Source organism: Canis lupus, chromosome 22, assembly GCF_048164855.1.
Source record: "Canis lupus baileyi chromosome 22, mCanLup2.hap1, whole genome shotgun sequence".
In the NCBI taxonomy this organism is placed as follows: domain Eukaryota; kingdom Metazoa; phylum Chordata; class Mammalia; order Carnivora; family Canidae; genus Canis; species Canis lupus.
Genome location: NC_132859.1, coordinates 29,564,156 through 29,586,908, shown reverse-complemented (window position 1 = coordinate 29,586,908; position 22,753 = coordinate 29,564,156). Strand labels below are relative to the sequence as shown.

Genomic DNA, 22,753 nt, shown 5'->3' with positions numbered 1-22,753 from the left:
GAAAGAAAGAAAGGAAAAAAGAAAAGTTGCCCTCTGAGAGTTGCACTGCAAAATCAATAAAATGCATAGTGATAGAGATATGCAAAGTGATTTATAAAAGCCCATTGAATCCCAAACATGGATAAAGCAAGTTTGAAGATATTTGCCAATGACTGGGTCATTTATAATGACAAGTCAGAGAAGCTAGTATTTCTATTATAGAAAAGATTACAGAAAGCCACTTTTACCCTGGTGTTTCAAAATTCAAACCATGAAACCTCCTACTTTTTTTTGAATCCTATTCCCACTCAACATTCTGACTTTGTGGGGATCCCTGGGTGGCGCAGCGGTTTGCGCCTGCCTTTGGCCCAGGGCGCGATCCTGGAAACCCGGGATCGAGTCCCACACCTGGCTCCCGGTGCTTGGAGCCTGCTTCTCCCTCTGCCTGTGTCTCTGCCTCTCTCTCTCTCTCTCTCTCTCTCTGTGACTATCATAAATAATAAATTAAAAAAAAAAAACATTCTGACTTCGACTGAACTTCCAAAATAGTTTGCCTATAAAGACAATATGCCCTAACTAAAGAATACCACTGTCCATTCCTAGCAATCTTTACCTTTCTCTCTTAAATTAATAAATTTCCACACTGGTTTATACATCAGTCTTCATGAATTTGGTTAACAAACCTTGCTTTGGAAAAAGGCACCACTATTGGGAAAACCCTAGTCTGTGGATTATGGAGAATTCCTCCTGAGACCCCTTGGTGACCAGCCAATTCACTTCTCCTACTGGCATACTGGCACACTGTGCTTGGCTCCATATCTTCCACACAGTATGCCCTGATATTATCTCTGTCTTCTATATGAGAAAACTAAAGCTTGGCAGTAAATGCTAGGAGTTAGTATAATTGTGGGTTGGAACTCAGGCCTCACTCCAATTCCAGCGTAGTTTCCCCTTCTGATTTGGTGGCAGACACCTCTGGTGTCCCATAGCACATTGCCTTGGACATGTTGAATTTCAGCTAAACTCCACATAAACTTAGCTTACCCTAAGGGTGACAGTGCCCCAAATTATGATGTGTCATTCATCTTTCTGCTTTCTACCAAAAGGCCTTTTATGATGCCACAGAAACTTGCTCAGCCCATGTGCAAGTACAGTCCAGGCTATCTTAGGGACTGCCCTCAACCCAAGGGGAAATGAGAAAGGTTGGATAAATATCTCTGATTCCTATCCTATGGGAGAATATCTTTGAGAGGTAATTTTTCAGGAGGCTCCAGAAAAATCAAGTTGTTTCCTACAACAACCTTGATATCACCCCCCTTATATTGAATTTTTCTCCTTCTAACTCTCACATTCCCTTACTCCTGCTTTCTGGGATCATTTCCCAAAGAAAGCACCCATTCTTGTCTCAGTCTTTACTCTGAGGGGGATCCAAACTGTAAGAGATACCTTCATCCACAGAGTAAATCAAAATAGACATTCTTTCTTCCTGAGACCCAGAAAGTACTTCTCTCACTGCTGCTCTGGGAATACACATAGAAATAACATCCTCTGGGCTTCACAAGAGCCACAGAAATAAGTCTGGGACCAGGTTTTATAGTCCAGGTTATGACCCACTAAGTCAGTAAATCTGAACTTTAGATCAGAGAGATCCTTCTGGGTTCCATAAGGGGCCCTAGAAGCCAATGGAAGATATTACACTCTCCCTGAATCCAGAAGAACTCAATCAACTTTCCATATTGAGGGCTTTTACAATTACTAATAGTCAAGGTAGTCCAATTACCTATTGTTATACAATAAACTACCCAAAACTTAGTGGTTTAAAACAATGTCAACACTTATTTTGCTCAGTGATACAGTTTTATAAATTCTGTCTTGACCCACTTTTGAGGTTCTAGGTAGGGGCTGGTCACTTCCCCCTCTCGAACAACTGATTAAATCCACACTCCAAAAACCTCTTCATCTGGCTCTCACACTCTGGGCCACTATGAGCCTGCCATAATCACCCCAGTGCAGGTATCAGAAAAGCAGGGACAGCCCTATGCCCCATAACTATTGGTATTCTTCCAATCCTCAGCCTGCTTGTCCTCCCTTGCCCTTTCCTTCCCACAGTTCTCCCCTCCTCTGACTTGTAATGAACCCTGGTGCTTCCCCAAGTAACTCTGCATAGCATGCCATGTTCTCTCCCAGGGAACTGTGAGTCTAACAAAAATGTAAAACTCTTTCTGGTCTCTCTCTTGATCTGTCTCTGGCCTCATCTCACCATGCCTCACCAAAGGTAAAATGGCTAAAAAAAAAAAAAAAAAAAAAAAAAGGTAAAATGGCTAAAACATTAAATAATCCTGCAATTTGGGCAGGGCTCAATGGGGATATCTCATCTCTGTTCCATGCAGCACCACCTGGGGGCTCAAAGGCTGGGTGATGGAACCATCTGAAGTCTTGCTTACTTGATGTCTGTTAACTGATGCTGGCTTCCAGCTAGGACCTTAGCTGAAGATATGTCTGGAATGCTTACATGTGGTCTTCTGTGTGACTGTTAAATGTGGGAGAGTTAAATGCCTTAGGTAAGTCACTCAGTAGGTATAATTCTGGACTTGAGCACAGACTGGGTTCTAAGGGTAAGCATCCCAAGGGAGTGTCAAGTAGAATCTGTATCATCTTTTCTAACATCATCTCACAAATCATTCAGCATCATTTCTACTGCATTGTATCCATTAAAGTGAGTCATTAGGCTGGCCTCTATTTTGATGAGAGAAGTGTCAAAGAAGTTGTGGCCAGAATGTCTATCCTTTGCTGGACCTGCCATCTTTGACTCTTCCATATCATCATGTTTTAAACATCTGGTTCTTGGATTCCCTAAGCTCCTAGAAACTAGTCCCCAGATTTTTCTAAACCATGAGAGTTCTGAGACCTGTAAAGGTCTTTAAAAAGTATGCAGTTCCACTTCCCATCAATCTGCCTAGCAAATGGTTGGTCACCCAGATCAGATTTAAATGCTTTAAATGGCAACAAGGTAGGTCAACATTTCCCAAGCTGCCCATTCTCACTGTGAACAGCTCTGCTAGAATATTTTTCCTTATCAAAATGTACCTTTGCTTGAAAGTTCCAAGTGCTAGTTTCATTTGTAGCTCTTGGATTATATAAAATAAATATAATCCCTATTGCACATGATAGTTTTTAGATACTGGAAGACAAATTATCACATCTCCTTAAATCTTCTCTTTTTCAAGGTTAACATCTCTAGTTTCCTTAGCTGTTTCTTATAGAATGGGGGCTTACAAGATCTTTCCTCAACCCTATTTTTTTAACTGAGGGCAATTATTTAAACTTATACTAATTCAATCTCATGTTTAAAAGTCTCTGTTCAATTTCCCTATGTGTTCTGATCTTTTCGAATTTTAATTGTCTGAATCTCAAGTTTGTCTTATCTGAAAATTGTGTATATATATATATATATATCACTAAAAATATATAATTATATATACAGAGATATACATATCTTTTCAATTCACTAATCAAAATGCTAAAGAAAACTTTAATGTACATCACCAAATGAAAACAGATTTATTCATCAACTGTCAACTAGCTATGCTTGGATGCAAGGATATTGAAAGATGGTTTGTTAAATATCTTTCAATATAAAATATACACATGGCTTATAATAGTATTTTGGTCCTCCAGCTTACATATTCTATTTTTTAAAAAGGAAACAAATATTATGACTCTATTTAACAAATATTTAATAAATGCATTCTTTGCTGTCCTAGGCACTTGCACACAGCAGTGACAAAATAGACAAGGTTTTTGTTTTCCACAGAGGAAGACACATAAACAAATAGTCAAATAAATTAATAAGATCATGGTAAAAAGTGACAAAAGTCTGAGTCAGTGGGTAAATGAAGCTACTTTAGTGTGAGTAATCAGGGAAGACCTTTTGGAACAGATAATATGTTTAAGTGAGATGTTAATAAAATAATCAGCCCTGTGAGTATCTAGAATTATAATGATACAAAAGAAAAAAAAAGTTCATGCAAAGATGCTATGGCCATATTTGAGAAACAAATAAAAAGACAACAATGTGGTTGTAGGTAATGTGTGAGGCAGAGAGTTGTACAAAATAAGATTGGATGGGTAGGCAGAGGTTATCATTTAGGATCCTTAAGGTCATTATAAGGTGTTCAATTTTATTCCATGTACAACTGGATGACCAGGTGCTGAAGTTAGAGAAGTTCCCAAGGCTTCCTTCACTTCTGACACCAATTAAAAGTTCAGGGGTCCCTGAGGCCACCATCAAGTTCCATAATTCACTAGATGGAACTGAAACCAACACACTGAAAGCTGTTATACTCAGATTAGAGTTTATTACAAATGGGTTGCATTAAAGTCTCTTGGCAATCAAAAGTACTCAATATACAATGGGGTACTGCCAATGAGAGAAACTCACCTGAGCCTTGGTGTCCAGGGTTTTTTTGGGTTTTGTCCCATAGACATGATTGGCTACCCATGGGGTTGAACTTTAGTCAGTCTCAAGCTATTGTGAAGGTCGAGTTGATACCACGTGATCTTACATTCCCAACATAAATCAAATCATTAGACTATGAGAAGAGGCCAGGATGGAGAAGACCGATATTAAAAAGTTGGGGGAAAAAAACAGGCAGCCTAGGACCAGGTTGGCTTGCCTACACCAAGGCTAGCGCCTAATGATCATTGTATTCTAAAAGCACCTAAACCACTCCTTTGTCGACCTATTTTAAAATTTTGTCTGAAATTGAAGGCAAAAATAACTATGTTCAGAATCCTTGGTGTTTTTTGAAAAAGTAAGATGTTTCCCTTTATAACTTTTGGAATGTATACATGTATTCCTGATCATGTAGTGATATGGACAAAATTTCTACAATTGCAAAGTGAGTAATGAAACAGTTTTTGAGTACCTGATACATGTCAGACACTGCTACCCATGTTTACTATTATTTCATCTAGTTATAAGCAGAGATTTTTTTTTTAAATGTTCTGGGGTATAATTCATCCAGGTCTGAGATCTTGAATACATCTAAAGGGTCACTTCTGAGGATCAGAACGTATTTTTCAGGTAGTAATTTCAGTATATACAGGCATTAATTAACTTCACTTATTCAACAAATATTTATCAGTTGCCTACTATCTGCCTGCAAGGTGCCTTGCATTCACTAATGAAGACAGCAAGCAATGGTACCCACCCACCTGGAATAGACTGCCCACTACTATATAATGCAATCAGAAATTCACAAATTTTATCACTAAACAAACATAGATCTGAATAAGGTTTAAACTACTTAGTAGTGCTGTAGTTATGAGCAAATTATTGAATTATTCTGGACCATAATTTTTGACTCCGCTAAATGAAACTAACACCATTTACCTCCAAGAGTTGTTGTGAAGCATAAATGAGAGAAAGAATTCATGTCAAGTGCCTGACCTATAGCAGACTGTTAGTTCCTTTCTGACCATTAACTGATTCAACCTAAAGGCTGCATGCCTGTCCTCAATACCCTTCTCTTTTTTAAAGCCAAGATAGAATACAAAATTCTAAATACAACATTTAAAGTAATGGGATCATGGGCTTCCTAAGATTAAGAATATCAATTGTTCTAGTCAGTTATAAGATTCCAAACCCACAGTTATGGTCTCATTTTTCTTCATGACTTTTGGAAATGTATGCTGTGGTAGCCAGCCTCCACCATGGCCCCCAAAGACCTCCATCTACTGGTTTTCATACCTTACCATCTATAATAGGCTTGATCTGTGTAACCAGAGAATATTGTGAAAGTGACAGTGTGTGACTTCCAAAGTTTGATGATAAATATTATGAATTCTACCCTGCTCTTTCTTGAATCACTTTCTTGCGGATAGCCAGCTACCATGTTGTGGGAGTAATCTATTAATCCTATGCAGAAGTCTTCATGGCAAGAACTCTTACCAAGAGCCAGCACTAACCTGACACCTTGTGGGAACAAATCCTACAGCCCAGAATAGCATTCAGTCCACCCAATATCTTGACTGCAACCTCATGAGAGACTCTGAGTCAGAACTACCCAGCTATGCCACTCCTTATGTAATATAAGAAATGTTTATTGTTTTAAGCTGAGGGCCTTCTCAGAGGATAGTTTCAGGGTAACTTGTAATATAGCAATAAATAATACATGTGTAATAAGCCACTTGAAGAGCCAAAAACAGAAAACCAAGTGTTTTCAGAGGCTCAAACATGATGAAAGACATGTCTCTTTTGTTATCCAATACACGTCAAGAATTTATTATCAGATGGTTGCGTTGTTATTTTTTGCTTTTTGGCTTTGGTTTATGTCGTACTGGCACAAAAGTACTGGTATAATAAAAGGTAGGCACTCTGGTCATGAAAAATTAGGGCCTAAAAATGTTAGAAATGTTTCAAAGGAACTAGCCTTAATCTTGTAAATGTAATTTATTATCTTACCAGCAAACGGGGCAGAAATGCAGTTCCTAGCTTTAGAGAGTTCAGAAGAATGCAATGTGGACTCCTCTAGAAATACGGATATAAAACAGCCCACCAGCAAGCCCTGCTTCCTTCCTGCAGGCATAACTCTATGCATTTGGTGGCTGGGTCATTCATATGCCATAATATTATTTGATTAACCTATGAGTACAAAAATTAAACAAGGCACAGAGTTTATCTTTATGAAAGATAAAGATTAAAAGTTGAAATTTAAAAACTTGAGGACTGGAATGGAATACTGTCAAATAAATGAACACAATTTTCCATAAATATGTTTCTCCTTAGCTAAATTTAATTTATATTAAGTTATAAGACATTAAATAAAGTCATAATTCTCAAATTCCTCTATTATTCTCTACTTTTTCATACTTTCCCTTCAAATCCTTAACACTGCTATATTCCACATACCCATATCGATACTCACAGTCACACACTTCCCCACAAACACACCTCTTTCTTGTTTACTATAACTATAAATTTCCATAGCTCAACAAAGGAAGAGTGAAAAATCTAAATTATTTGGTCACAGTCAGCATGATGAAGGAAAAGTAAGCCTAAAGTTAAATTTAAGCAAAAATCTGCATCCCCAAAAGCAGAGACTTTAAGTAGACCTTATTTTAGCTTCAATAAAAGAATCCATATCCTTTTGGTTCTTTTTAAACTGGTTTCCATGTTTACAGAAATAGGCTGCTTAGTTCTGCACATCCCAGGAAGGTTAGCTAATCCTGTACCTGCTATTTACACAGTCACATTCCCATCACTGTGCCAGAGTCCTGAGCTGCCCAAGAGAATTTTCCTACAGGCCCTTCAAAACTTGCAGCTGGCACAGCAAATCTTAGAAACTTGCTCACAGAAAAGGTATTCTGAAGTTGCTACAAAGTACTTATTTCAATAAAAATTACAGCCCAAAATTTAGTTTGGAAAACTTCCTTTCAATATAAGAAATATAGAATAAAAACTTTCACCACCAAAGATTTTCATTCTGATTCATAGACACCATCCCTAAATTCCATTACACTAATCAAAGATTTTTTTAATTGAATTTCATCTAAACAATAGATGATGATGTTTTTATCTTTATTTTTTTTAATTTATTTTTTATTGGTGTTCAATTTACTAACATACAGAATAACCCCCAGTGCCCGTCACCCATTCACTCCCACACCCCGCCCTCCTCCCCTTCTACCACCCCTAGTTCGTTTCCCAGAGTTAGCAGTCTTTACGTTCTGTCTCCCTTTCTGATATTTCCCACACATTTCTTCTCTCTTCCCTTATATTCCCTTTCACTATTATTTATATTCCCCAAATGAATGAGAACATATAATGTTTGTCCTTCTCCGACTGACTTACTTCACTCAGCATAATACCCTCCAGTTCCATCCACGTTGAAGCAAATGGTGGGTATTTGTCATTTCTAATAGCTGAGTAATATTCCATTGTATACATAAACCACATCTTCTTTATCCATTCATCTTTCGTTGGACACCGAGGCTCCTTCCACAGTTTGGCTATCGTGGCCATTGCTGCTATAAACATCGGGGTGCAGGTGTCCCGGCGTTTCATTGCATTTGTATCTTTGGGGTAAATCCCCAACAGTGCAATTGCTGGGTCATAGGGCAGGTATATTTTTAACTCTTTGAGGAACCTCCACACAGTTTTCCAGAGTGGCTGCACCAGTTCACATTCCCACCAACAGTGTATGAGGGTTCCCTTTTCTCCGCATCCTCTCCAACATTTATGGTTTCCTGCCTTGTTAATTTTCCCCATTCTCACTGGTGTGAGGTGGTATCTCATTGTGGTTTTGATTTGTATTTCCCTGATGGCAAGTGATGCAGAGCATTTTCTCATATGCATGTTGGCCATGTCTATGTCTTCCTCTGTGAGATTTCTGTTCATGTCTTTTGCCCATTTCATGATTGGATTGTTTGTTTCTTTGGTGTTGAGTTTAATAAGTTCTTTATAGATCTTGGAAACTAGCCCTTTATCTGATATGTCATTTGCAAATATCTTCTCCCATTCTGTAGGTTGTCTTTGAGTTTTGTTGACTGTATCCTTTGCTGTGCAAAAGCTTCTTATCTTGATGAAGTCCCAATAGTTCATTTTTGCTTTTCTTTCTTTTGCCTTCGTGGATGTATCTTGCAAGAAGTTACTATGGCCGAGTTCAAAAAGGGTGTTGCCTGTGTTCTTCTCTAGGATTTTGATGGAATGTTGTCTCACATTTAGATCTTTCATCCATTTTGAGTTTATCTTTGTGTATGGTGAAAGAGAGTGGTCTAGTTTCATTCTTCTGCATGTGGATGTCCAATTTTCCCAGCACCATTTATTGAAGAGACTGTCTTTCTTCCAGTGGATAGTCTTTCCTCCTTTATCGAATATTAGTTGACCATAAAGTTCAGGGTCCACTTCTGGGTTCTCTATTCTGTTCCATTGATCTATGTGTCTGCTTTTGTGCCAGTACCACACTGTCTTGATGACCACAGCTTTGTAGTACAACCTGAAATCTGGCATTGTGATGCCCCCAGATATTAAGAAAATTATTCACCATGACCAAGTAGGATTTATCCCTGGGACACAAGGCTGGTTCAACACCCGTAAAACAATCAATGTGATTCATCATATCAGTAAGAGAAAAACCAAGAACCATATGATCCTCTCATTGGATGCAGAGAAAGCATTTGACAAAATACAGCATCCATTCCTGATCAAAACTCTTCAGAGTGTAGGGATAGAGGGAACATTCCTCGACATCTTAAAAGCCATCTATGAAAAGCCCACAGCAAATATCATTCTCAATGGGGAAGCACTGGGAGCCTTTCCCCTAAGATCAGGAACAAGACAGGGATGTCCACTCTCACCACTGCTGTTCAACATAGTACTGGAAGTCCTAGCCTCAGCAATCAGACAACAAAAAGACATTAAAGGCATTCAAATTGGCAAAGAAGAAGTCAAACTGTCCCTCTTCTCTGATGACATGATACTCTACATAGAAAACCCAAAAGTCTCCACCCCAAGATTGCTAGAACTCATACAGCAATTCGGTAGCGTGGCAGGATACAAAATCAATGCCCAGAAGTCAGTGGCATTTCTATACACTAACAATGAGACTGAAGAAAGAGAAATTAAGGAGTCAATCCCATTTACAATTGCACCCAAAAGCATAAGATACCTAGGAATAAACCTAACCAAAGATGTAAAGGATCTATACCCTCAAAACTATAGAACACTTCTGAAAGAAATTGAGGAAGACACAAAGAGAAAGATTTTTTTTTAAATATTCAATTCCATTTCTTAATCTCAGCTGCCATCCAAACCAAGAATTATTTTAACAAAGTACTCTAATTGCCACTTAGTTTTTCTCATTTACCTTAAAGTAAAATTTAGATTAAACTATTTGGCACATGAGGATTTAAATGTCATTCTCTAACATTTTAGAATATTTTTTTAATTTTTCATTGTAATAATTCAAAATCTTAATCTCCTTTTAATCAACTCATTCACTTAAGTCTCTTATTCAAAGTCTTTATTCCCAAATTATTGTTACTAATGTACAAACAAGTGGATAAGATTGCAATGAAAGGCAAAAAAATCGAGACAAGGCCATCACTTAGTAAACGGTAGAGTAGGAAGATCCTGAGTTTACCACCTCCCATGGACACACCAAGGTAACAACTACATGTATTGCAACTCACCCTGAAAACAACCTAAAGACTAGAAGAACAGACTGCCCATAGCTGAAATCATTAAGAGTAGGCCATAACAAAAGAGTAGAAGGGCTAGAGACATAGTTGGGAACCAAACCCCGAGTAGGGCTACCCACAAGCAGGAAGGATATCATAAACATGAATCGGTGAAGGGATCAAGCCCACACCAAGCATCCCTGGTTCTGGAAATCCCATAATCGCTGGCTTTGAAAATCAGTGGAGCTAAACTTCCGGAGGTTTAAAAATCAGCACAGTTTAACTCAAGGAGAGCCAAAGATCTATAGGAAATTGAACCTGTGCTCTGAAAGAGCCAGCACACTATATCACTCAGTCTGAGACCCAGCCTAAGAAGGAGCAGTTTGAGAAGTACCTAAGTAATATTTAAAAGGTTTATTAACTAATTTTAGGGCATATGTCAGGGGGTCAGATATCTGCAGGAACTTTCTCTGGGAACAGAAGTGCTGGTGGATATCACTTTTCTTGCCCTCCTTCAGCCTAGCTAGCCAGATAGATGCTTGTGGGACCCAGTTCTGAAACTGTCCATCAACCTTGGAGTGGCTAGCACCACTCGCCCCCAAGCATTCTCCTGTGAATCCACCTGCCTGGCAGGCACCCCTTCCAAGTGGCTCCCACCCCACCAAATTTAGTGGGCAGACCCTGCCAGGACCAATGCCCCTGAAGAGCAACTCCTGCCTTGGGGAAGGAGGGATCTAGCCCCATGTATCAATACAGCCTCAATAGTTATAGTCCAGCCTCTCAGTCAGCCACAGTGGAGAAACTGCTCTAGGTACACTGTCTATCACTGCACCCCCAGCAGTCATGGCAATTCATTGCAGCCAGCTGGACTACGAAGCAGCCCTGCTCACCAGCATGCCTGGTAAATCTGGACCTCTCAAGTAACCACTGGTGGGCAACCCCTGCCCACCATTGCACTCACAGCAGTTGTGGCCAGTGATTGCTGAGAACCAGGCTGAGGGGCAGACCCAACAACCAAAGTACCAGTAGCAGTTGCAGCCCAGTCAGGACAGAAGGGCACATACAGTCCACACAGGGGCACACCTGGCGTGCCTGGTTCTGGTGACTAGGGGGGATAGTGCCACAGGGCACCCCAAGACATTCTACATAAGGTCACTACTTTAAAGAGTAGGAGATGTAGCTGACCCACTGAATTCATAGAAACAAACACAGAGAGGAGACAAAATGTAAAGACAGAGGAATGTGTTTCAAATGAAAGAATAAGACAACCCCCAGAAAAAGAGCTAAACAAAACAGAGATAAAAATATACCTAATAAAAGAGTTCAAGACTAATGTTCATAAAGATACAAATCAAGCTTGAGATAAGAGTGGATGATCTCAGTGAGAAATTCCACAAAGAGATAGAAAATATAAAAAAGAACCAGTCAGAGCTGAAGAACATACCAACTGAAATGAAAAATTCACTAAAGGGAATCAACAGCAATTAAAGGATAAAGAACAACAGATCAGTGATCTGGAAGACAGGACAGCAGACAGAACAGTGGAAGACCAAACAGAACAACAAAGAAAAAACAATTCCAAAAAATGAGGATAAGTTAATGAATTTCTAGAGCAACATCAAGCATACTAACAGTCCCATGACAGAAGTTCCAGAAACAGAGGAGAGAGAAAAAGCAGAAAACTTATTTGAAAAAATAATAGCCAAAACCTCCCTAACTTGGAGAAGGAAACAGATATCCAGATCCAGGAAGCATAGTAGCTCAACCCAAGTTGAACCCAGAGACGTCCACACCAAGACATATGACAACTAAATTGGCAAAGTTTAAAGATAAAGAGAGAATCTCAAAGCAAACAGGGAAAATCCATAAAGCTATTAGCTGATTTTTCAACAGAAACTTTGCAGGCCAGAAAGCAGTGCTATGATATATTAAAAATTATGAAAGAAAGAAGCCTATAACCAAGAATACTCTATTTGGCAAGATTATCATCCAGAATTGAAAGTGAGATAAAGAGTTTCCCCAATATATGAAAGTTAAAGGAGTTAAATGCCATTAAAGTAGCCTTACAAGAAATATTAAAAACGACATCTTCAAGTGGAAAGAGAAGACCATAACTAGAAGTAAAAAAATTATGAAAGGAAAAAATTTCATGACTAAAAGCAAACATACAGTAAAAGTAGAAGATCAATCACTTACTAGTTCAAAGGTTAAGAGATAAAAGTGAAAAAATAAAGTGTATCTTCAAAAGTTAGTTAAGGGATACACAAAATAAAAATATGTAAAATATTACACCATATATGTAAAACATGGAGAGAGGAGTATGATGTCAAATTTCAAGTACTAGAGAAATGTTCAAATTTAAGTGACTATAAACTTAATATAAACTACTGTATACTTAGGTAGAAACACAACAATTCAAAATCTTTAGGAAGAAAAGAAAATCTTCAGGAGGCAGCAAAAGTAGCTCTAACAGGGAAGTTATTAGCAATTCAGGCCTACTTCAAGAAACAAGAAAAATCTATAAACAGCTAACCGTACACCTAAAGGAAAGAGAACAACAACAACAAAAAAATAAAGTTGAAAGTTAATAGAAGGAAGGAAAAAATAAGGATCAGAGTGGAAATAAATGGAAGAGAAACTTAAAAAGACAAAAAAAAAGGAAAAAAAGATTAATGAAAAATCAGTTCTTTGAAAAACTAAACAAAATTGATAAACCTTTAGCCAGACTAAATGAGAGCAAGAGTGAGAGCGAGAGAGAGAGAGAGAGAGAAAGAGAGAAGTGAAATAAATAAAATCAGAAATGAAAGAGAAGTTACAACTTACATCACAGAAATACAAAGAATTATAAGTGACTACTACAAAAAAATTATGTGCCAACAAATTGGAACTACCTAGAAGAAATGGATAAATCCCTAAAAACATACAATCTTCCAAGAAATAAAAGACATCCAAATTGGTAGGAAAGAAGTAGAACGATCACTATTTGCAAATGAAATGATACAACATATAGAAAATCCTAAAGGGTCCAGCAAAAAAGAAAAACTATTATAATAAGTTGCAGGATACAAAATTAATATACAAGAATTTGTTGCTTTCTAAATACTAATAACAAAGTAGTGGATAGAGAAATTAAAAATCCCATTTACAATTGCATCAAAAGACTAAAATAGCTAAGAATCCATTTAACCAAGAAGGTGAAACAGCTGTGCTCAGAAAAATTATAAAAAGTGATGAAAGAAATTGAAGACACACAAAAAAATGGAAAGATATACCATGCTTATAGATTGGAAGAATTAATACTATTAAAATGTCCATGCTACCCAAAGCAATCTACATTATCAACGCAATCCCTATGAAAATACCAATAGTATTTTTCACAGAACTAAAACAAATAATCCTAAAATTTATGAGAACCACAAAAGACCCCAAATAGGCAAAGCAATTTTGAGAAAGAAAGGGCAGCCCTGGTGGGTCAGTGGGTTAGCGCCGCCTTCAGCCCAGGATGTGATCCTGGAGACCCGGGATCAAGGCCCACGTCAGGTTCCCTGCATGGAGCCTGCTTCTCTCTCTGCCTTTGTCTCTGCCTCTCTCTCTCTCTCTCTCTCTCTCTCTCTCTGTCTTCCATGAATAAATAAATAAAATATTTTTTAAAAATAAAAAAAAATTTTGAGAAAGAAAAATAAAATTAGAGCAACACAATCCCAGGTTGCTGCAAAGCTACAGAAAACAAACAGTATGGTACTGGCACTAAAACAAACACACATCAATAGAACGAGATAGGAAGCCCAGAAATAAATCCACCTTTATAAGGTCAATTCATCTATGACAGAGGAAGCAAGAATATACAATGGGAGGAAAAATCTCTTCAATAAATGGTGTTGGAAAAGCTGAACAGCTACATGCCAAAGAATGAAATACCACATTCTTGCATCACACACAAAAATAAACTTGAGATGGATCATAGTCCTAAATATGAGGCCTGAAACAGTAAAATTCCTAAAAGAAAACATAGGCAGTAACCTCATGGACATCAGCCTTACCAACATTTTTCTCAATATGTCTCCTCAGGCAAGAGAAACAAAAGAAAAAATAAACTATTGAGATCCTAACAAAACAAAAAGCTTTTGCACAATGAAGGAAACCATCAACAAAATGAAAAGGCAATCTACTGCATGCTAATTATATGTGATAAGGAATTAATGTTCAAAGTACATAAAGAACTTATACCACTCAACACCAAAAAAAGAATAATCTGATTAAAAATGGGCAGATAACTTGAATAGACATTTTTCCGAAGAAGACATACAGATAGCCACATCTAAAGATTCTCAGTATCATTAGTCATCAGGAAAATGCAGATCAAAACCACAATGAGATATCACCTCATACCAGTCAGAATGGCTAGTATCAAAAAACAAGAAATAACAAGTCTTGGTGAGGATGTGGAGAATAAGGCACCCTTATGCACTCTTGGTGGGAATGTAAATTGGTGCAGCCGCTGTGGAAAACAGCATGGAGGTTCCTCAAAAATTTTAGAAATCTCCATATAGAATAGAAATAGAAACCTATATCATCCAGTAATTCCACTTCTGAGTATACCTGAAAAAAATAAAAACACCAATTCAAAAAGACATATGCACCCCTATGTTTATTGCAGTATTATTTACAATAGCCAAACCATGAAAACAACATAAGTGCCCATCAATAGATAAACTGATAAAGATGTGGTATACATTTGCAATTGAATATTATTCAGCCATAAAAAAGGATGAGATCTTGCCATTTCCAGCAGCATGGATGGACATAGAGGGTATTATGCTAAGTGAAATAAGTCAGACAGAGAAAGACAAATACCATATGATTTCACTTACATGTGTAATTTAAAACACAAAACAAATGAACAAACAAAATTAAAAATATAAAGCAACAATGGGATACCACTCCAAACCTATTACAATGCCGAAAATGTGGAGCACTAACAACATCTAATGTTTGTGAAAACATAGAGCAGCAATAATTCATTTATTGAATTTATTCATTACTGGTAGGAATGCAAAACAATACCACTATTTTGGAAGATAGGTTGACAATTTCTTTTTTTTTTTTAATTTTTATTGATTTATGATAGTCATACAGAGAGAGAGAGAGAGGCAGAGACACAGGCGGAGGGAGAAGCAGGCTCCATGCACCGGGAGCCCAACGTGGGATTTGATCCCGGGTCTCCAGGATCGCGCCCTGGGCCAAAGGCATGCGCCAAACCGCTGTGCCACCCAGGGATCCCAGGTTGACAATTTCTTACAAAACTAAACATGTGATTCACCAATCTCACTCCTTGGTATTAGGAACTAAAAACTTATGTCTCTAGTAAAACCTGTACACAGATGTTTATAGAATCTTATTCATAATGCTGAAATGTAAAAGCAATGGGGAGGGATGAATAGGCAAAGTACAAAGGATTTTTACCAATGAAAGTACTGGGTATGATATCATAATGATGTGTACATGCCATTATACATTTGTCTAAACCCGTAAAATGTACACCATCAAGAGTTAACCATAATGTAAAATATGGACTTTGATCATAATGTATCAATATAGACTCATTAATTGTAACAAATGTACCACTACATGAAGAATATTGATAATGAAGGAGACCGTGCATGTATGGGGGCAAGAAGGTACATGAGTAATCTCCGTACCTTCTTAATTTTGCTATGAATCCAAACCACTCTAAAAAATATAAGGTCTTACAAAATTAAAAAAAGAAAAAGAAATGAAATTGTGTTAGGGCAATTCAAACATCAATCTCAAACATATATAGGTGGCATACATATTTAGCAAAGTGGCTGGGACTACATTTAAGAAATGTTTTACTGTTCCATCCTGTTATTAAATATTAAAATATTTGGGTAGGGAGAAAGAGGTAAAGTATGAGTCTGTTTTAGAATTTGCAAATATTCCTTTGTTGGAGGAAGAGATAAAGTATCATGTAACATTGTAGATAGTGAAATTTTTTATCTTCAATTAGAGTTTCATTTATGAAGAATATTGTCAGCTTTACTTTATGCCTATTTTTGACAAACCATAAGATAGTTTCACTTCAAGGTTACTGGTTTCAACCACCATTCCAAATCATAGATTTAAAATGATTGGATCTGTGTCCCATCCTGCCCACACATAGAATAAAACTCTTCCATATACTACTGTTTTTTAAGGTATACATGTTCAGATCTTTCTAAGTCAGGATAAAATGGAGTTGGGGCAAATTGTCTTTTTAAACTTTCTATGAAGTCTTGTTACAATAAAATAAAAAATTGGAGTTATATTAAAATAGAAGACATTGTTATGAGGAATCACTGAAGTCCCTGGACTTTCTGTTATAAATGTGGCTCTCTTTCAGGATGAGCTTTGCCTCTTTTTTTTTTTTTTAAATCAAAGCAGGACCAACAAAGGAAGACCTCAAATTCTAAAACAGAATCACAGAAAACTAGGGCATGTTAATAGCAATGCAGTGTAATTGGATAAATCTAAAAGATGCTATTGTTCATATTTTCCATAGTTTGCTAAAATAACTCTGTGTGAATAGAGTGGCCATTCTTAGAGCCCCACGCCATTCATAATGTCACTTGGGCATAAGAGCAATCAAATTTATCAAAATAATGTCTCTTTGACTTGGGGTTCAGATGCTAGAATAGCCAAATCCACAAGGAGCTTCCTGCAGGTTTTAGCAGTGAGAGAGTCCATCTCCACAGCAAATAACTAAGGAATGGCCACCAAAATTCCCTAAGCAATGCTTCACATACTATACTGTACACAATCATTTGGAGGCCTTGAAACATAAAGATTTCTGGGTCACATCCTCTGAGTTTCATATTCAGTAAATCTGGGATGGATTTTGAGAACACTTTTCCAGGTAATACTGATGCTAGTGGTCTGAGGACCACACTTTGAGAACAACAGTCAGTGGCAGGAAAACATCAAGCCCTACACAGCTTTTGAGGTCACATTATATAAAATAGAGGTTTTCAACTTTGAATGCATCATAGAATCACCTGGGGAACTTTCAGAAACCCTAATGCTCAAGCCACAACCCAGACCACTTAAAACTAGGGGAGAGGCAGCTCAGCAATCTCTTTTAAAGGCCCTCAAGCGATTCCATACACAGCCACAGTTAAAAACCAATGAAGACTCTACCCACATCGTTGGTTCTCAAAATTGGCTGCCCACTGGAATCACCAGGGAGAAAATTTTAAATACTGATGCCTCTTTCCCACTCAGACATTTCAGATATCAGGATTTTAAAAAGTTCCCAGGTGATTCTAATGTGCAACAAAGTTTGAACTACTAACCTTACCTAACTCAAATTTTCACATAATGAAAAAAAAATTTTGAATGTAAATCATGAAGTCAGCATAATGAAGTTAGAGTTATGGATATATTTTTCCCAAATTCAAGCATTTTTTAAAAGATCTATTTATTTATTTGAGAGAGAGTACATGAGAGCGAGAGAGCATGAGTGGGAGGGAAGGAGAAGCAGAGGAAGAAGGAAAAGCAGAGTCCCCAGTGAGCAGAGAGCCCAAGTAGCTTGATCCCAGGACCCCAGGATTATGACCTGAATCACAGGCAGACGCTTAACCTACTGAGCCACCCAGGCGCTCTCCAAATTCAAGCATTTTAATGACAATTTTTTATTAAGCCACTACAAATAAGTTTAAAATACAGAAGAAAAATATACATTAGTATGAATATATTTATAAAAGCAAGTTAGAATTATGATTTTCTTTTAGATATAATTCATATATAGAGAATTCACCTTTTTTAAATGTAGAGTTCTATCACTTTTATAAATGTAGCCAATCAAGGTATAAAACAGTTCCATCCCACTGAAATGTTCTCTTGTGCTCCAAAGGCAGGTTTGATTTGCCAATAGATCAGAATATTTTGCCTTCCTGCCTCCTCTACCTCACCTCCAATTTGTTGCATGATTCTTTCTCTGACTTAGCAAAGAAAGGAAGCTCAACTACTCTGAGAACACAGAAGTAGATTTGGAATGATTATGTAAAGTAGTATACACATGGCTGATATTAAAATGGAATTATATCCAATGTAACTAAATTTCAATCCATAATGCTATCTTTAAAAAGATGCAAATAAAAAACATGGTCACCATTGGAGAATGCTAGAGAATCAGCTCACTATTTTGAAAACTGGTAAGTAAAGGGAAAAAAAGGAAGTATTCATTCTTGCTCCCTTTTATCAACTATAGATATAGTAGATGTGGAGAGTTTTCCCTAGTTGAAGTAAAAGCAACTATGAAGCACTGGAATAGCATCATACTACAACTCCTAATTAATTGAGGAGAAATGAATGAGGGTCAAAAATAGCTGATATCCCAAAAGAGAGAAAGCCATGAATAATATATCTCCAGAAGGAAGAACAACCCCCCCCCCAAGGTGTTTTTGCAAAAAGAAAAAAAAAGATGAAGAAATGAAACTTGATTCTGATCAAGCCTCTGGATCCAACTACCAACAGACAAGAAATACATGGGCAATAAAAACATGTTAAGCTGCACCATGAGAATGCAGTCAGCAAAAGCTAGACTATAGGAAACCACAGGAGTAACAACCTAGTTTCTTCAACAAATGAATTCTAAAAAGCAGAGATAGAGATGAAGAGGGAAACTACAGTTCAGAAGAGACAGAATATTATACTAATCAAGTAGGTGTGTGGACCATATTTGCTAACTCAAACTTTAAAATTGATGATACACAAAAATCATCAATGTGAACACTGAAGCTATCCAATTTAGATTTAGATATAGGAACTGAAGGAGTCAATGTTATTTTCCCGTGTGCTAATAGTATTTATCTTTTAGAGATATTTACTGAAATATTTACAGACAGAGTGATATTATGAAATCAAATATTCGCTTTAAAATAATGCAATTATGGGAAAAGTGAATAGTGTAGAGGAGAACCAAGATTGGCCATAAGTTAACAATTCTTAAACTTGCCCAATGTGCACATAAGGATTCATTATACTGTTTTGTCTACTATTGTATCTGGCTGAAATTTGCCACAATGAAAATAAAAAGCAAGAAAGATTTGATTTAAAATATTCCTAATAGTTTTATTGATAAGAGACTGAAACTGGAAAAAATGCATCAATTGGTAAATGGATAAACAAAATGTGATATAGCCTTTCTCTATGCCTACAATGGCTGATCTATATGGTTTGACAACCTAGAATAGCACCATGCATATCCTTCCATGCAAATTGAAATGGGAGGGTTCTGGGCAGATCGGCCTGCTCAAAAAACAATCTCCAATCTATTCAACATAATATCCACCAACGCTTCACTCCCCAAATGGTGGAAAGAGCAAGTACTAGAACTCTGAAATATGGGAGGTCGTAAGTTCTCCAAAATCCTACATTTAAAAGTAAATCATATGATATTAATTTATAACCCCTTCTTTTACACTGAAAGTCGATGTTTCAAATCCTGTTTCCTTAAATATTTGGTTAATCCTGAATTAATCAGATAAACTGAAAAACTCTTGTACATTATCTGGATATCTAAATGCCTCAATCGGTGATAAAATAAAAGACATTTAGAGAATAAATAATATAGGGGATTTCAGATAGCATTAAGTGAGACATGTTTTATTAATTTCTCAGGACCTCTCAAGAAACAGAAGGTGGGGGATCCCTGGGTGGCGCAGCGGTTTGGCGCCTGCCTTTGGCCCAGGGCGCGATCCTGGAGACCCCGGATCGAATCCCACGTCGGGCTCCCGGTGCATGGAGCCTGCTTCTCCCTCTGCCTGTGTCTCTGCCTCTCTCTCTCTCTCTCTCTCTCTCCGTGTGACTATCATAAATAATAGATAAAATTTAAAAAAAAAAAAAAAGAAACAGAAGGTGGCATCAGACATAATGCACAAGGCTCACAAAAAATAATATAGTTAATAAACACATGCTTCCATTCAGCATATTCTTAGGAATTATCTTCTCTCTAAATACCATCAACAATGACAACAGGAGGATACAAAATCATTGGCAGGGCCATATCTGCTTGGACTCGTGTCTAAATGAGGTCATAAGTAAAGATGGAGGGTAAGCTTTAAGTTTTCTATATATACAGTAATAAATAAATTTTCAAAAATCAAATATCTACATCAGAACTTATTTAGAAAACTGTAAGGTATATTTTTTAAGATTTTATTTGTTTATTCATGAGAGACACAGAGAAGCAGAGACATAGGCAGAGGGAGAAGCAGGCTCCTCACGGGGAGCCTGATGCGGAACTCAATCCCAGGACCTGAGCCAAAGGCAGATGCTCAACCACTGAGCCACCCAGGTGTCCCTGTAAGGTTCATTTAATAATATATCTCAATGAGCATGCTTTCTTGTGAATACAAAGGCAAGGAGTACAACCTGATTACCATAATGCCTTTGAGTATTCTCCAGATAGGGAAACTCAAGGACATTTCAGTGTCATTTCCATTGTTTTGTACAATGTAATTAATCATCATTATACCAATCAATATACCACGCATTAAACAAAATTATTAAACACTGTTTCTTACTAAAATTTTAACAGTGGACGTACAGAACCTCTCTTGGTTCCCTGATCAGTTCTGGTTAGGTTAGATTAGCACCATCTAGAAAATGCAAAGGCAGGTCAGGGACCAAGTCAACCAACACCTAGGATTCAAATATGTCCCTCTCCCTCTCAGGCCATAATTTCCAAGTTTAGAAGTTGGCCAGCTATGCTTTCTTAAATTTCTAAACAACCACTCCCTCTACATCTTCCTTCTCTGAAAGTAATTATTGTTTCTGTATGTATTAGTAAGATGAATTAAGATAGACTTTTGTTTTACAAACTAGATTGAAAATTTTGCCATCTACCTTCAGATAATTAGAGGCACCCTGGAGTGTTAAAACTTATTGCTTGTGAAATGTTCTTGAACAACAATAAACATATGGTATAAGGGGGCTGTTTCTTAGCAGGAAACTGCTGTCAACAAGCTCATAGGGACCTGTCATCAGGGCCCCCACACGGGAGGTGAAACAATGGATAATACTGGCTGCCTACATTCTCCCAAGAACAAGTACAGGGTAACTTTTCAGCCCCCTTCTTGCAACATCCCTCAATATTAAATAAATTTAACTTCTCTCCGAAAGAGTAGTTTGCCTGTGAAGTTCATGGGAAGACATCAAAAACAAAACTGCACCAATTCCATATAAAAGGTCAGTAGAGAGCTGGTTAAAATGCAAGATCAACAATTAACCAAAAGAGAAGCTGCATGGGCATCCAGAAATGAACATCGAAATCCAAGTGTGTTCATTTTACTAACTTACAAGGACATACACTACACATTATATGGCAGCAATCATTTTAATCTGAAATAAAAAAACAGACAAGTCTGTAGATTTGATAGATTTTCTGGGAGTTTAGTGTGCCAAGATGGGTGAGTGCAGCTGAAAACCTTCAATGCACTTTATACTTAAGCTTGATGTAAATAAAGCTGGCGTTTCCATAAAAAGGGTGGTCTGTTCCTGGGCTTGATATACACACACAATATAGATATTGAACACAAACTGAATCAGTATAATACACACATATGAGTACTATAACTTTGTCGACCTATAGTGGTAATGCAGTAGGGAGCTATTTAAAACAGCAACCTGTATCCTTGCTCAAATAGGGATTAATCAAAAGTGTGAATGAGTGCAGTTTTGATACAACTTTGTAATATAAATAACTGGTAATGGATGAGTTAAAGCCAATTATACATGTAGTGGGTTTAAAACATGTTTGTAATTTCATTGAAATTCCTTCCTTCAAAAATCAGAGCCTAATTCTCTACCACTTGCATGTGGGCTGAACTCAGTGATTTTCTTTTAATAAACAGAGTGTGCTAGAAGTTATGCCATGTTAATTCTAAGCCTAAATCATTACAAGGATGGCTTCTATCTCGCTCTTTTTCTATCTTGGATTGTTCTCTTGGGAAGGAGCCAGAGGTATGTAATGAGGACATCTAAGCAACTCGGTGGAAAAGCCCATGTGGAGAGAAACTGAGGCCCCACAGCAACAATCAAGTTGCCAGCCTTATGAAGAAGCCACTTTGGAAGTATATATGCCAGATCTAGTCAAGTTTCACATTTTGACAGAACCAGCAAACATCTTGACAATCTCATGAGAGACCCCAAGCCAGAACAGCCAAGCTAAATTACTCGTGAATTCCTGACCCCCAGAAAGACTAAGAAAATAAATATTTATTGATGTTTAAGCCACTACGTTTTGGGGTAATTTGTTACATGATAACAGATAACTCACACAAAGTATTTTGGGTTTTTAAGATCAAAGACTGGTTAAACACTGGGTGTGTTGATGTGCTTCCTACACTAAGATCAAAGATTGGTTAAAATTGGGTGTGCTGGTGTGCACTCTTGCAGATGGCCACTTGATCTCCATTTCACCCTGTGAAAATGCCCAATCCAAGAGAACTTCACAATTGACCTAAAATACTCTACTAGAACTATATCTTTCAAAGCAGAAATTGCTGTTTTAGTAATAAGAGGCAAGTACAGT

At 37.3% G+C, this 22,753-nt stretch overlaps 1 long non-coding RNA gene across 3 annotated transcripts in view; it reads left to right on the top strand.

Annotated features, from left to right (window-relative positions):
- Positions 1 to 1,115: 1,115 nt before the first annotated feature.
- The window catches only part of LOC140614103 (uncharacterized), a 34,433-nt gene continuing 12,795 nt past the window's right edge, over positions 1,116 to 22,753 (top strand). For 2 of the 3 annotated variants that reach the window (XR_012014996.1, XR_012014998.1), the window contains exons 1-2: positions 1,116 to 1,231; positions 2,370 to 2,540. This is a non-coding gene — a long non-coding RNA (uncharacterized lncRNA). Of the gene's footprint in view, positions 1,232 to 2,369; positions 2,541 to 22,173; positions 22,417 to 22,753 lie in introns of those variants that run through there. The other variant, XR_012014997.1, reaches the window with a different exon arrangement.